At 51.0% G+C, this 12,357-nt stretch overlaps 1 protein-coding gene across 2 annotated transcripts in view; it reads left to right on the top strand.

The window, feature by feature from the left end:
• The window catches only part of SMPD3 (sphingomyelin phosphodiesterase 3), a 79,318-nt gene that overhangs the window by 41,003 nt on the left and 25,958 nt on the right, over positions 1–12,357 (top strand). The window contains exon 1 of one of the 2 annotated variants that reach the window (XM_073880084.1): positions 10,921–11,016. The exons of the other annotated variant lie outside the window; for it this stretch is intronic. The gene's annotated coding sequence lies outside the window, so the exon portion shown is untranslated. Of the gene's footprint in view, positions 1–10,920; positions 11,017–12,357 lie in introns of those variants that run through there. 2 annotated transcript variants of the gene reach the window in all.

A 12,357-nucleotide genomic window follows, 5' to 3' on the forward strand; every position in this document is an offset into this window, starting at 1 on the left:
ACACCTGTCTTGGTGGAAGAAACCTTCCTGTCTGCTCCCAAAAGCTAGAGATTAAACAAATGATAAATCCCCAAAGTTAAAAACCAAATCAGCAGAAGAAGGAAATCCCATTTTCTGAAAGTTACCACATATCTGGCTAAAAGCCAGGTTCTAGCCCAGCTTGGCCCACAGGGCCCAGCAAGTCTGCACTCGTGTGACTGGGGTGACAGAGAGGAAACTCAGTTTTCCCGCTTCTGGTGTTGCCAAGAACAGGGTCTCCCACAAGGTTCCAGGTCACAAGAGTGGTCCCAGTCAAGTGCCAGTGACTTTTTGTTTCCAGTTTGGGTGGGCAGCTTTCTTTTCTATGTTATATTCTTGGAAACACCGTTTCTTGCCATCATGACACCTCCAGGTTCTGTACGGGGCTGAGCTGCAGACACACCAGCTTCCGGGAGCTCGTGCCTCAGTGGCAGGTGGGCCAGGGACACAGGGCACTCCTCTCCTCCTCCTCCTTGAGAGACCCCGACCTGACCCTGCAGTCCTGCTACCAAAAGCCCTTTGCCAGACTCTCCTCGTGCACCACCCCCTGCACACCCATCCTTGCATTTCCCAAGCTGTGGTCATGAGGATTCCAAGAGAAAACAGAGAAACCAGGCCAGGGCGGGTAACGCTGCCTGCCACCCCAGCCATGCTGACTCGTGCCAGCCTGGACTGGTGCTCCCTGCGAAATCAAGTGCATGGGCTTTCCAACAGCTCTGCTCCTCAAAGGAGCAGCCCCTCTGACTCCCATGTAACTCTTCTTGTCTAAGGACGGGAGTCGTCCCTCCTCTGTTACAGGAAGATCCGGTGGAGTATTCTCCAGGACGTGATGCCCAGCCCAGGTTTTGAAATGAGCCTGGGGTGAATTACCGCATAAGTGATCAGACATCAGCAAATCCGTTCTAATTCACTCCCTTTAAAACTTTTGTTTTCCATACAGGATTAGGTTAAAAAAGAATTTAATCACACCAAATCCACTTCTAAAATGGTTACAAAGCCTAAGATCAAGAGTGATGATCAGAAGAAAAGACTAAACCCCTGGTGTTGAGAATTCAGGTTTGGTACTTAACTGATCAAACCAGCCTTCCTGACTCAGAGGAGCAGCCTTCCTCCAGGCTGGGGGTGCTGTCTTCGGTGTTCCCAAGCACAAATGAAGACAGGTAGAGGTGAGAGCAGGACACTTTTCTACACACAGAGACCAGTTCTGAGGTGCAGCAAATTTGCAGTGGTGTCTACTGTGAGCCAGGTGCTGTTCTGGGTGTCATGGATCCAATGGTGAACAAAACAGACAGGAGCACAGCCTTTGTGGAGCTTTACCTTCTAGTGGAGGAAGAAAGACAACATGGAAATGCATCCTGGGTTAGATGGTGATACTTTGGAAAGAAACGTGGAGCAGGGTAAGAGCATAGAGGGTGATGGAAGGGGGCATTAGTTTGCACATGGGGGTACAGGCTATTCTGAGGGTGTGGCATCTGAGCAGGGACCTGAAGACAGTAAAGAAGGGGGACATCTGCAGGTAGGGTGTGACAGTGGGAGCCATGACCTGGGGCCAGAGGTAGGTGGGCACTGTGTGTGCAGCACCCTGATCCAGCATCTACAAATCCACTCTCCAGCTCATCATCATACGGGAGCCAAGCCTCCTCACCAGCAAGTCAGCAGAGTGCGTCTCTGCCCGAAGAGCCATTCTTGCCCTTCTCAGCAGCTTCTTGGAAGCCTCCTAACTCAGCACTCATTGGCTTCCCAGGAGAATGATGTTCCAATTTAGGGTTGCATTCCCAAGTGAGATACCAGTGTCCAATCAGGAAAGGCTCTAGCCAGCCATTGCCTTAAACACTCTGTCGTGGCACCCACGGTGCTACATAACCAATCAGACCATTAGAAGGACCCCCCACATCTTCTGCCACCAGCATAAACCTGTCCACTGACCTCATGAGGGCCCTGCTCTGCAGGGCTCCTACAGCTGGTGTCAAGATGAAAAGCCTGACAGAGTCATGATTCTGGCCTAAAGCTTGTCCACAGATTATGACAAATGTACTCTCCAGAGTCAATCCCAAGCTCAGACCTAGCACCTGCATTCAGCCCCCTTCCTGGAACTGGTATGTCTCCCACCATCCCCATTTTCCAGGAGAGAGAAATGAAGTCTACCTGGAGAAGTGGGCTGCCTTATCACTCAGGGTTCAGTCAAAGAGGCAGAACCACCGTAAGTGTGATGGAATAAGGAATTGATTATAAGAGTTAGACCTTAACAATTTTGAGAGGAGCTGGGGGAGCAAGAGCCCAAGAGGGGACATGGTGGGTCTGAGGCCAGTCACTGCCCAGCCCGAGTGTGGGTGAAGGGGTGTGGGGGCTTGCACAGATGTCTGGAAGGCAGGCCTGTAGAGCGAAGGGAGGCTGGGGGAGGAGTCTATGGAACGTTGTTGGCTCTTGGTGCCACTGCCTCTGTAAATTTGCAGAGAAGTCTGGTGTGGGCCTGGGATTGCTGTTGGTCAACTCAGCTGGCATGTGGGAAGGAGGCCGGGACAGAATGTTCCATCGAATGCAAAAGTGACACATGCAGTCACAATCACCCAAAAACCTGATTATTATTTTAGCCTATGTGACTCCCAAACCACCAGTCAGAAGAGAGTCTGTCCCACTCAGAGCTGGCCAGAAGTTTGCCATGTACTTGAGCTCTGTAGCTGAGAGTTTTCGGATTCTCAGGCACAAAAGGAGCAGGAATGGCCAGCCCCGCCCACTGGCTATTTGCCCAGGTTCAGTTTTGGACAGGAGGTGTTCCAGGTGTCTAGGCACCTTTGTCAGGACTTGAAGGATGAAGCATGGTGGGATGAGGCTGAGGTACGCACGTGGCCAGTCTGAAAGATGCCCCTGTTTGTGTCTGAAACACATGAGTGAATGTACCTAATAATGGACAGTACTGGAAAAGTTTGTCTCTCCCACTTAATCTTTTTAAAACTATCAGCAAATGGGTTCCTCTTGTCTGAGTCTAATCCAACCACCACTGTTGTCTAACTCACTGGACCAGCTTCTGTATCTTGATAAATGTTACTTTAGAGCCACCCTATTGAATTAGGAGCTGATTATATCTGATTTACCCTGTAACAGGGTTAGGTCCATTTCCTAGGATGTAGCAGAAGGGCCTGATGGTCACCAAGCTGATCCATAATTACCTCTTAAAATTATAGTCCAAATGGGTCATGTCAACAGGGTCCCCCAACTAAGGGGGCACCCAGTCGAGCTGGGCAGGATGTGACAAGCAGCACCACAGCAGAGCCCATGACACCCTCCCCCAGGGCCACATCGCATGTATTTGAGGGTCCCCCTTCCAGAGGCCACTTGCCAAAGGCGGGAAGTGGGACCGGAAGGCTCTGTGGCAGGGTGGACTGAGAAGAGCTCTGGTTTCAGAGTCCGGCGGAGCTGGGTTCCAATCCCACCTCCTCCGTGGTGGTCTTAGGCAGCACACTTCCCCTCTCTGAGCCTCAGTCGCCTCATCTGTAAAATGTTAACAATAGTCGCTACTCTATATGCTGTAGTGTGGGGAAGAGTGATGACATCAGGGGCTTGGCCTCAGCCCCACAGAGTCGGGAGCTTTGGGGTATCATGGGCATCGCTGACATACCCCATTTGTAATGAGGTGCTTTTCTCTACACAAGGTAACTACAGAAGCCAGGTCAGTGCCTGGCTGCTAGCTGAGTCCTCAGTCAATGAGGTCAGGCAATGAAAAGCTGAGAGTATGGGCAAGAAGCAGCTGATTGGGTGCCGAGTCCTCCAGGAGAATAGGGACCACCACCCATCCCCACATTGTAGTCAGTTGCCTCTGGGGGGGCCTGGGCCTGCAAGGTCCTTCTGTGTGGGTGTCCCCAAGATGGGATGGATGGCACTTAGCTCTTCCACCCTATGGGACTGGAAGCGATCACCTCAGCCCCACTCCCCTTCCATCCCAGGGATGGGTGGCCAGACGTGCAGTGGGGCATCAGGCCAGGGGGCAGTTGGGGGAGGATGGCGGCCCCTCCTGCCTAACCCCACACCTCCAACCTGAACCCTGGGTAGGAGTAGTGGAGGGCCCGAGTCCCCATTTGGGGAAAGCAGGGCCTCCCCCTGCAGCCTAGCCAGGCCTGAGTTTGAATCCTGAAGTGACCTCCCCCACCCCCACCCGGAGGGGCAATTTTTTTCCTTCAGTGTTTGAAAGAGAGTCCCAGAGCCTCAAGATGTGGGGAGAGGCTCTGTGGCCTGAGGAGGCCTGGAGAGTCTGTTCTCCTTGAGCAGAGCCAACCGCTACAGCCTCCGTGTTTAAAAACGAGTGAATCAACAGAGGGACTGTTCATCAATATTTTAAAAGAGAACTGTAATTAGAGGTTGGTGAACCCCCACAGCTCCTGGCCACGATGTCAAAGGCTTCCTTGACCTGGAGCCGGGAACAAAATGAAAAGCCATCACAGACACGGTCGGCCATGGCGTGTTCGGCCGCAAATCCCGTTTGCCAGGCGCTCCCCACCAAGGCTCATCAAAGATTCTGTGGCCAGTAGAAGTAGCTTTTCACATGCGTCCACTTTCTTTCATTCCTAGGTGGTTTTTCTTTCTAAACTTGGGACTATGGGCGTTCTATTTTAAGAACATTAATTACTGTCCAACTTTCATGTACTAATGTGAACAACAACAAAAAAAAAGCCCAACTTTGAACTGAGGAGAGGAAACAAAAGTAATTTATGGGATAATTTTGTGTGCACATCCCTCAAGGTTGCCTGAGAACATTTGTCTAATGCATTTATTTCTGGTCAAGAGAAGTGAATGGCTGGCTTTTTGGTGGTTTCTGGAGAACGAAGGGAGGGCTGGCCACCTCAGGCCAGGTGCCCTCCTCGGGGCTCAAAGAGGTAGTGTCAGAAAGGTAAAAATAGAGTGAGGGATCTGGCACCAGCTTTGACATGGTTTTCTCATCCAGGCACTGCCACGTAGGGCCCTCCTTTTCCAGCTATTCTAAGTGAAAAAGGAAAAAAGTAAGATTATCTGAGAACTAAATAAAAAAACAGTGCTATATTTTAGCCACCTTTTCTGCATTCTCCCGCCTTCTCCCAAGTGTTCATTTTGGCTCCTCTTTCCTCACCAAGCCAAAAATGGGATGAGTCCCATGGTTCTGCCCTTGACCCCCTGTTGTCCACCCCCCCCCGCCCTCATTCACAGCCGTGGCTTTGGCACGGCGTCCACGTGGCCAAAACTCAGGCACGTTCCAAGCAACTACCTGCCTCTTGGACAGCCCTCTCCTCCTCTGACCCCCAACTTCCCAGAACAGGATCTAACATCTCCCTCTGGAGGGGCGCATTTAGGGCACATTCCTCCCTGTGGCTGTCATTCCCCACAGCCTTGTCTGTATGCTGGTGGCCAGGACTGTCGGACACGTGACCCTGGTCCCAGCCCCCTCAGAGGCAGGGAGGGGAGCGATGGGCGCTCCCTGTAGGATTCTCTAATAGTAAATGTGAGGGGAGATTGGGAAGGCTTCCTTCAGGCCAGGGGGCAAGCGGTGGGGGGTTCCAGCATGCGGGGACAGTGTGAGGAAAGGCCTGCCTTGAAAGAGACCGGGACCGCAGGAGGAGAAAGGAGAGCTCTGGAGACACGAGCCGGGTGGGTAAGGTTGGTGAGGAGTGACACAGGATAGGAGGATGGACCCAGGGCACGGGTTTTATCCGGGGGGGGCATCAGCTGAGAGGGTACTCAGGTTTGCAAATAGAAAGCAGACTCTGGCTTCTGTGTGGAGAATGAATGGTGGAGGCAAGGCTGAAGGACCCACTGAGAGATGATGGCACTCAGCCAGGGTGTCACCCTGACACCCGGAGACCCCCAACAATAGCTCTGCCTGGCTTCTGCTGGCTTACTCCCTCCCAGCACCCCCAGCTCTCTGCCCAGACAGACGTCCAAGAGAACAACCCTCACGCTCAGGTGTAAGGACAAATAGTGGCACCATCCACCTCAAATCCCTCTGGGACACAGGAGGGTGGCAGCAAAGAGGGGAGGGTGATGGCTATCAGCCTTCCCAGACCTCTGGGGGGGGGTTCCTCCCCTGCCTGTGGGTGCCTTCTGAGCATTAGGGAGCCCTGTGGGGTCAAAACTCAAGCCAGGATGGGGCCATGGATGAGTCGTACTCTGAGTCTAGGCTCTGCCACTCTAGCTATGTGATTCCAGAATTTCCCTTTATACAGGGCAGCCTAACTGATGCACTAGTTCAAACGATTGGGAAGTTTTCTCAAAGCTCCTGCTGTACCACCTGGTACATACAGAGGGAATTGGATGCTTTGGTGACCGACACTCTGGCCTGGCTAGAAACCACTGTATTAATCCAACCTTGGCTCCCTGAGGGCCTTTCAGGAACTGGACTCTGTGCTCAGGGCTCAGGGGGCTCTAGGCTACCAGTCTGATGCCCAGTGGGTGTGCGATTGAAGGATGCGGGCCGGCAGCTGCAGAGTTGAGCCATAGAGGATGGGTGCCAGGTGCACCAATGGGGGGGGGTGTCCCGGACACTGGGGACAGCATGTACAAAGGCACGCAGGCGTGAAAGAGCATGCAGTGTTCCAGGAAAGATGAAAGCTAGAGGTCGGGGCCATCAGAACCAATCACTGGGAGGGACGGGGAGCAGAAATGAGGCAGAGGAAGGCTGGGCCCCATCACCAAAGGGCCCCACACCAGGCTAGGTAGAGGGATTTGTTCTTTGCACAGAGGGAGATCTGGACGTTCTGGACACAAGGGGCAGAGTGAACTCAAGAGCGGCTCGTGCTGGGGACCTGAGCTGGGATCCGGGCTGAGACCCGAGCATGGTGGACGGCCCACAGGCAGCCAAAGAGTGCCCGAGGAGGGAAGGAAGAGGGGGAGCAGGGGCCAGAAACGGACTGCAGAGCTGGGAGGGACCGGCCTTGACTCTGGACGGGACAGGTTGAGGGCTGAGGGAAGGGCCAAGGACAGAGCCTCTGCCCACTGACCGACTGATGGGGGCTGGGCTCACTGAGGCTTCCTGGGGACCAAACTCCACCCTCTGCCTTCCCTCCATGGGTTTTAGTCCCCCTCTGTCTTTCTCTCTTCTTTAACTGCCACCAACAGAAAACCAAATGCTTTTTAATTGTTTCATATAGTTCCTTGTTTTTCATCTAAAAAAATGAGTAAGTGGAATGTTTTCTATTTTCTTCTCAAATAGAAAAGCAAGGTTACCTGTACATGGTCTCTTATGTGTATGAACGTCTAGATTCTCATATTCCCTTGGTATATTAAAAAAAAAAAAAAGCCATTTCAGGCATCAGGATGAGATATGGCAATACCCCTTTGGTGCCCAGCTGCCCCTCATGCCCCCCCACCCCCACCCCGAGAGCTTCAGCCTGGGCAGTACATCCCAGGCTCATCACCCAGGGGCTCGAGTAAGACCTAGACATGGCAGCTCATCATCTGTGGGGTCTGCAGATCTTCTCTCCAAGCCAGGGGCAAAACCCCAGGACAATGACATTCTGATAAAGTTTAAAAAACGATTTCACTTTGCAAGACAAATAGCTAATAAAATAGATTCTTTTTTGGTAACCACCCATACACCAATCAATCTGTCACTCGGAAAACTGTTTCCTGAGAGGTGTGAAATGAGGCCACTGTGGAGTTCTGTGGGAACAGAGAGACCCCGAGAAGCCTTCCACTCCCAGATTACACTTGCCACCCCAAAACAGGGAAGCTATCTGATTCAGAGCACAGGAAATACACAGCCGATTAGTTGCTCAATCAATACCAACTTTTGAAAAACCAGCAGGAGGTGGCTGTCCCACTGTTTACATGCAGCCTGCCCACACTGTCATGTGTCCCTTGCCAATTCTATCCCTACTGGGAAATAATTTTAAGTAGGTGTTCCCCACCTGAGGGGCTTGTAGAGTGAGTCACACCAAGGGGGCCTCTTCTTTGCCACAGACTTTCAAGTAAGAACTTAAAACAAAGGGTCATTTCAACACCACCAACAGAAATCAAAAGGAGAAGCCTTGGTCATAAGACACGACCCCTCTGTGCCCGAGGCCACCATCAGAATACGGAGACCCTCACCCCCTGCATGCTCTCTTTGTGTCTCTGCTTGGCTGCTACTTGCTTTTTCTACCTTTTTTCCCCTTAGCTCTAATTCTCTCAGTGCTTTAAAAAAAAAAAAAAAGTCTATTATATTGTACATAGAACACAGTTTAAGTCTTTTTTGGAACAAGATGGAATAAATCTTAGTTAACTAGAACCTCCCTCAAAGCAGCTCCAACTGAAGAATTCTGCTGTACCAGACCTATAGGAGCAATGGGCTCCTACAGAACTGCAGCATCTGCACACAGTGGCCCTTCAATATATGTCAACTTGTTTGCTTTTTAAATGATGGAATCTGAAAGGCCCCATGAACGAAGAAGATGAACTGGGTAATAACTACTGTGAAAGAAATGTGACAAAAAACAATACTAACAGGAACGGATCAGAACCCCCACTCACCCTCTCCCCCCCCAAAAAAAACCGCTGTAATTCCATGGTGGAAACTATAAAAGAATTGAAACACGTCCAGAAGTAGAAGTCGGGGTAACTGAAACAACAGAGCAAAGAGAGAGGTGCTGTCGGGGCTAAAGTAAGACATCAAACCAGAAATGCAGACAAAGAAGACAATCAGAGGTACAAATAACCCTTTTGGAAATGAGAGACAGTGTCACAGCCCTAGAGTAGGTGAGAGGAAGATAAACAGGGTGAGGCACACGATGAGGAAAACATCAGCAAAGAAACAATACAAGAAAAATTTCGAGAGGTGAACAAAACAGCTCAGCCTAGAAATAAAGAACGCATGCTGTGCCTTTCAAGTTTAACTCCGAGAGAAAGAAATCAGCATTTGCTAGTTACAATTTGGAATGATAAATGATCTGGCAAGCTGAAGGGAGATATGTTCTTTTGAAATTAGATAAGAATGACAAGAGGACTGACATCACAAAGAGTTAAGACAAGATGAATCTCAGGAACAAATGTGCCATCAAACCACACCTGAGTGCCCTAACCACATGGTTAGCTGTGCTAACCCAAGTAAGACGCACTCTGAGTAGTAGAAAACAGACTCATTAAAAAGTGGGGGGGGGGGGGGGATTTGTACACAATTATACTTAAAAAGAGAGAGGGAATGTCTGGCTTTTTACAAAAATATGAAAGACAAAATCTGATATAACAAGACATTGGAATTAGAATGGACCAGTTGAAAAAGAAAGAGTAAGTGATCTGACAAAATTCAGCCACTCCTAAAATTTAACCTACACTCTAATAATTCCCAAATCCTGCTCCAGCTGAGACTTCTCTGCTGAGTTGTGGGTCTGAATATTCCACTGCCACCTGGACACATCCATGCAAATGTCCCTCCACACCACAACCCTCCCTTGACCCACCCCACCCCTGGCCAGTGAGCGACTTTAGCCCCCATTCAGTTGCCTGAACTGGAGGTCCTTTTCCACGCTCCCCATGCTCAATCCCATCCACTTGTGTTAGTCTGCTGGGCCTGCCATAACAAAAGATCAGACCGGGTGGCTTAACCAACAGAAATGCATTTTCTCCCAATTCTGGAGGCCAGAAGCCCAAGATAAGGTTCTGGCTGATTGGGTCTCTGGTAAGAGCTCTCTTCCTGGCTTTGCAGTCCTCACATGGCCTTTCCTCGATGCATGTATAAAGCCATGGGAGTCTCAGATGTCTTTTTTAAAAAGGACACTAATCCAATTGGATCACGGTCTCACCCTTATGACCTCATTTCACCTTAATTACTTCCTTAGAGGCCCCATCTCAAATACAGCCACACTGGGGGTTAGGGCTATAATATATGCATTTAGTGGGGGGAAGTTCCTTTCACCAGCCATCCCTAGCAGTGACTTTGGGATACTTCTGCACCCCGCCAATAAGGTCTCAACCAAATGCACACACAGGCCTCTGAGGATGCCTGTCCAGCCATGCCTCTCCCTTTGCCTTGGTATTGGAGGTTTAGGGGTAACTCTTTCCCCAGAGTTCAGTTCAGACCCTTCCCCAAGGCCAGCAACTGCTTCTCACCCTCACTCCAAGGGACTTCCAGCAACCCAACCTAGTCTCAGGTCTGCATGACGTCTGACCGTGACAATCAGCTACAGGGCTGTGTGACTTTACATAGGTTTCTAAACATCTCTGGCCTTGAACTTTGTTGACAGTACCTGGCCCCTGCATTACCTTGTGGATAAATAAATCAACCTTCTAGGTGCCAGGCCCTTTGCACACATTATTTCTGGACCTATGAAGTCAGAAAGAAAGTAGAAACTGGCGTGCCTGGGTGGCTCAGTCGTTAAGCATCTGCCTTCGGCTCAGTTCATGATCCCAGGGTCCTGGAATCGAGCCCCGCATCAGACTCTCTGCTAGGCAGGAAGCCTGCTTCTCCCTCTCCCACTCCCCCTGCTTGTGTTCCCTCTCTTGCTGTCTCTCTGTCAAATAAATAAATAAAATCTTAAAAAAAAAAAAAAAAAAGAAAGTAGAAACTGAGGCTTGGAGAGATGCCCTGCCTGAGGCCACTACTTACTGGTTTACGGAGCAGGTCCATCCAACTCCACAGCTGGTTCTGCTGAGTGGGCTGTGTCTCAGGGGAGGTAGAGGCATCCAGGAACCTGGACCAAGCATCCAGGGACATGGTGTCACTTAGAGCTGCACGTCCATCAGAGGTCACCCCAGGTGCTGGTCTGCGGTCTCTGGGCCTGTGGGCTTGAGGCTCCTGGTGGACAAGCAGGCAGGCGTGTGCTCAGGACCACTGCTGGATCCATAGACACTGCCTTGCTGTGCTGGGTAAACAGCCCACTTTCCACGCCCGCCCCCCAGGCCCGCCCTGCCCTACCGTCTATTTAAGCGAGAGGCCTCGATTCCACTCGGCCCAGGCACCACCCGGCCCAGGCACCACCAGCTTCCGGAGCTAGGAGAGCAGCCCTGCAGGCCTCGCTCACTTGGGGATGAAAGGTCCTTCTGTTTCACCATTTCCTACGGGTGCGTTTTGAATGATGATGCTGAGCTGGGTTGTAGCGGGAACTGATTTTGCCGGCCTATGAGTGTATTGAGATGTGTAGCAGGCCCGAGGGAGGCTCTGATTGAATTTTTCCCATTTCTAATCCCTGACTTGATGTGATCTTATTTTCAAAGAGGGAGAAAGCCTGTAGTTTGTGTAAGGACAGAAGAGAGCATATTTCAAAACAATGTCTGGCTGAGAATATCAATGATCTGATGAGTTTTTCTTTTGAGGAAAAAAAAAAAAGTCCTGTAATTTCAAGGTTGTAGAGATCCCATCTCCTCTCGGGAACCCCTCCCTAAATAGTCAGTTCCTGTCATTTAATTCTACTTTTAAAAAAATGTGCAGAGAATTTTTTAGAAGAGTTTGGTGGGGGAGAGAGGTTGTGAGGTTGTGAAGCTGGAGGGGGACGGTTTGGGGAAGGTCTGAGGACAAAGGGCCTCCTTGAGAAACTTCTCATTGAGAGAAGTTCACTCCAGGCTGGTGGGGCCTGAGAGTCACAAAGGCTGGGATGGCTCAGGAGAGGTCTGCCTCCTTCATATCCACTTCTAAATGTTTGTCAGCCTGTGTGCTAGGGTCAGGTCAGCCCACGAAGAGGGTGAAGGACAGAGGTGCCTGCAGGTCATCAGCCTACCGAGGGTGAAGAGGCAGACATCCCAGGTACGGGGGACAGGACCTCCCCTGGAAGCCACAACAGCAGACCCCCTCTGACCTCCTGGCAGGTTGGACTCCCCAGGCTATGGGTGGGGAAGGATGCCTATCACGTGGTTAACTCAGAGGAAACAAGTTAGGGTGTCCACGTGGAAAAAGGATCCCCAGGGGAACACAGATCCTAGGGACTGTGGCTTCCTTCTTCCCACCCTAATGTGGCAACATCAAGTACCCATGCTCATTTGGTCCTGGTCACAGCTGCGCAAGACACTGGAGTGACCCCCTGCATGAGAGGGAAGGGGGCAACTGAGGCTCAGATGGATAGCAGACCCAGGGCTCGAACACGGGTCTCCCTGGAGCTTCTCTATGGGGATTCCTAAGCAAGAGAGAGCCAGTTGTTTGCCAAGTGAAAAAACATCTTTGGCTTGTGGACCGAGGGCCTGGAACTTAAATTTCAGATTCCTCTGAGACACAGTTTAAGTGATTTGCAAAATAAGTGCATATAAATGATGGGAACTGGTCCAGAGGAGAGCGCTGGAGAGTAACCATTGCCTCCACATGTGACGGTAGTGAAGAGGGTCCTGGCAGTAGGACCTGCTTGAAAAGGTGGAAGGCCAAGGAGCACTGCACAGAGCCCGGTGGCGGCGGGGGGGGGGGGGGGGGGGGGGGGG

The sequence above is a fragment of the Callorhinus ursinus genome, unplaced genomic scaffold, assembly GCF_003265705.2.
Source record: "Callorhinus ursinus isolate GAN/ISIS: 27379988/994484 unplaced genomic scaffold, GSC_fseal_2.0 scaffold37, whole genome shotgun sequence".
NCBI lineage: Eukaryota > Metazoa > Chordata > Mammalia > Carnivora > Otariidae > Callorhinus > Callorhinus ursinus.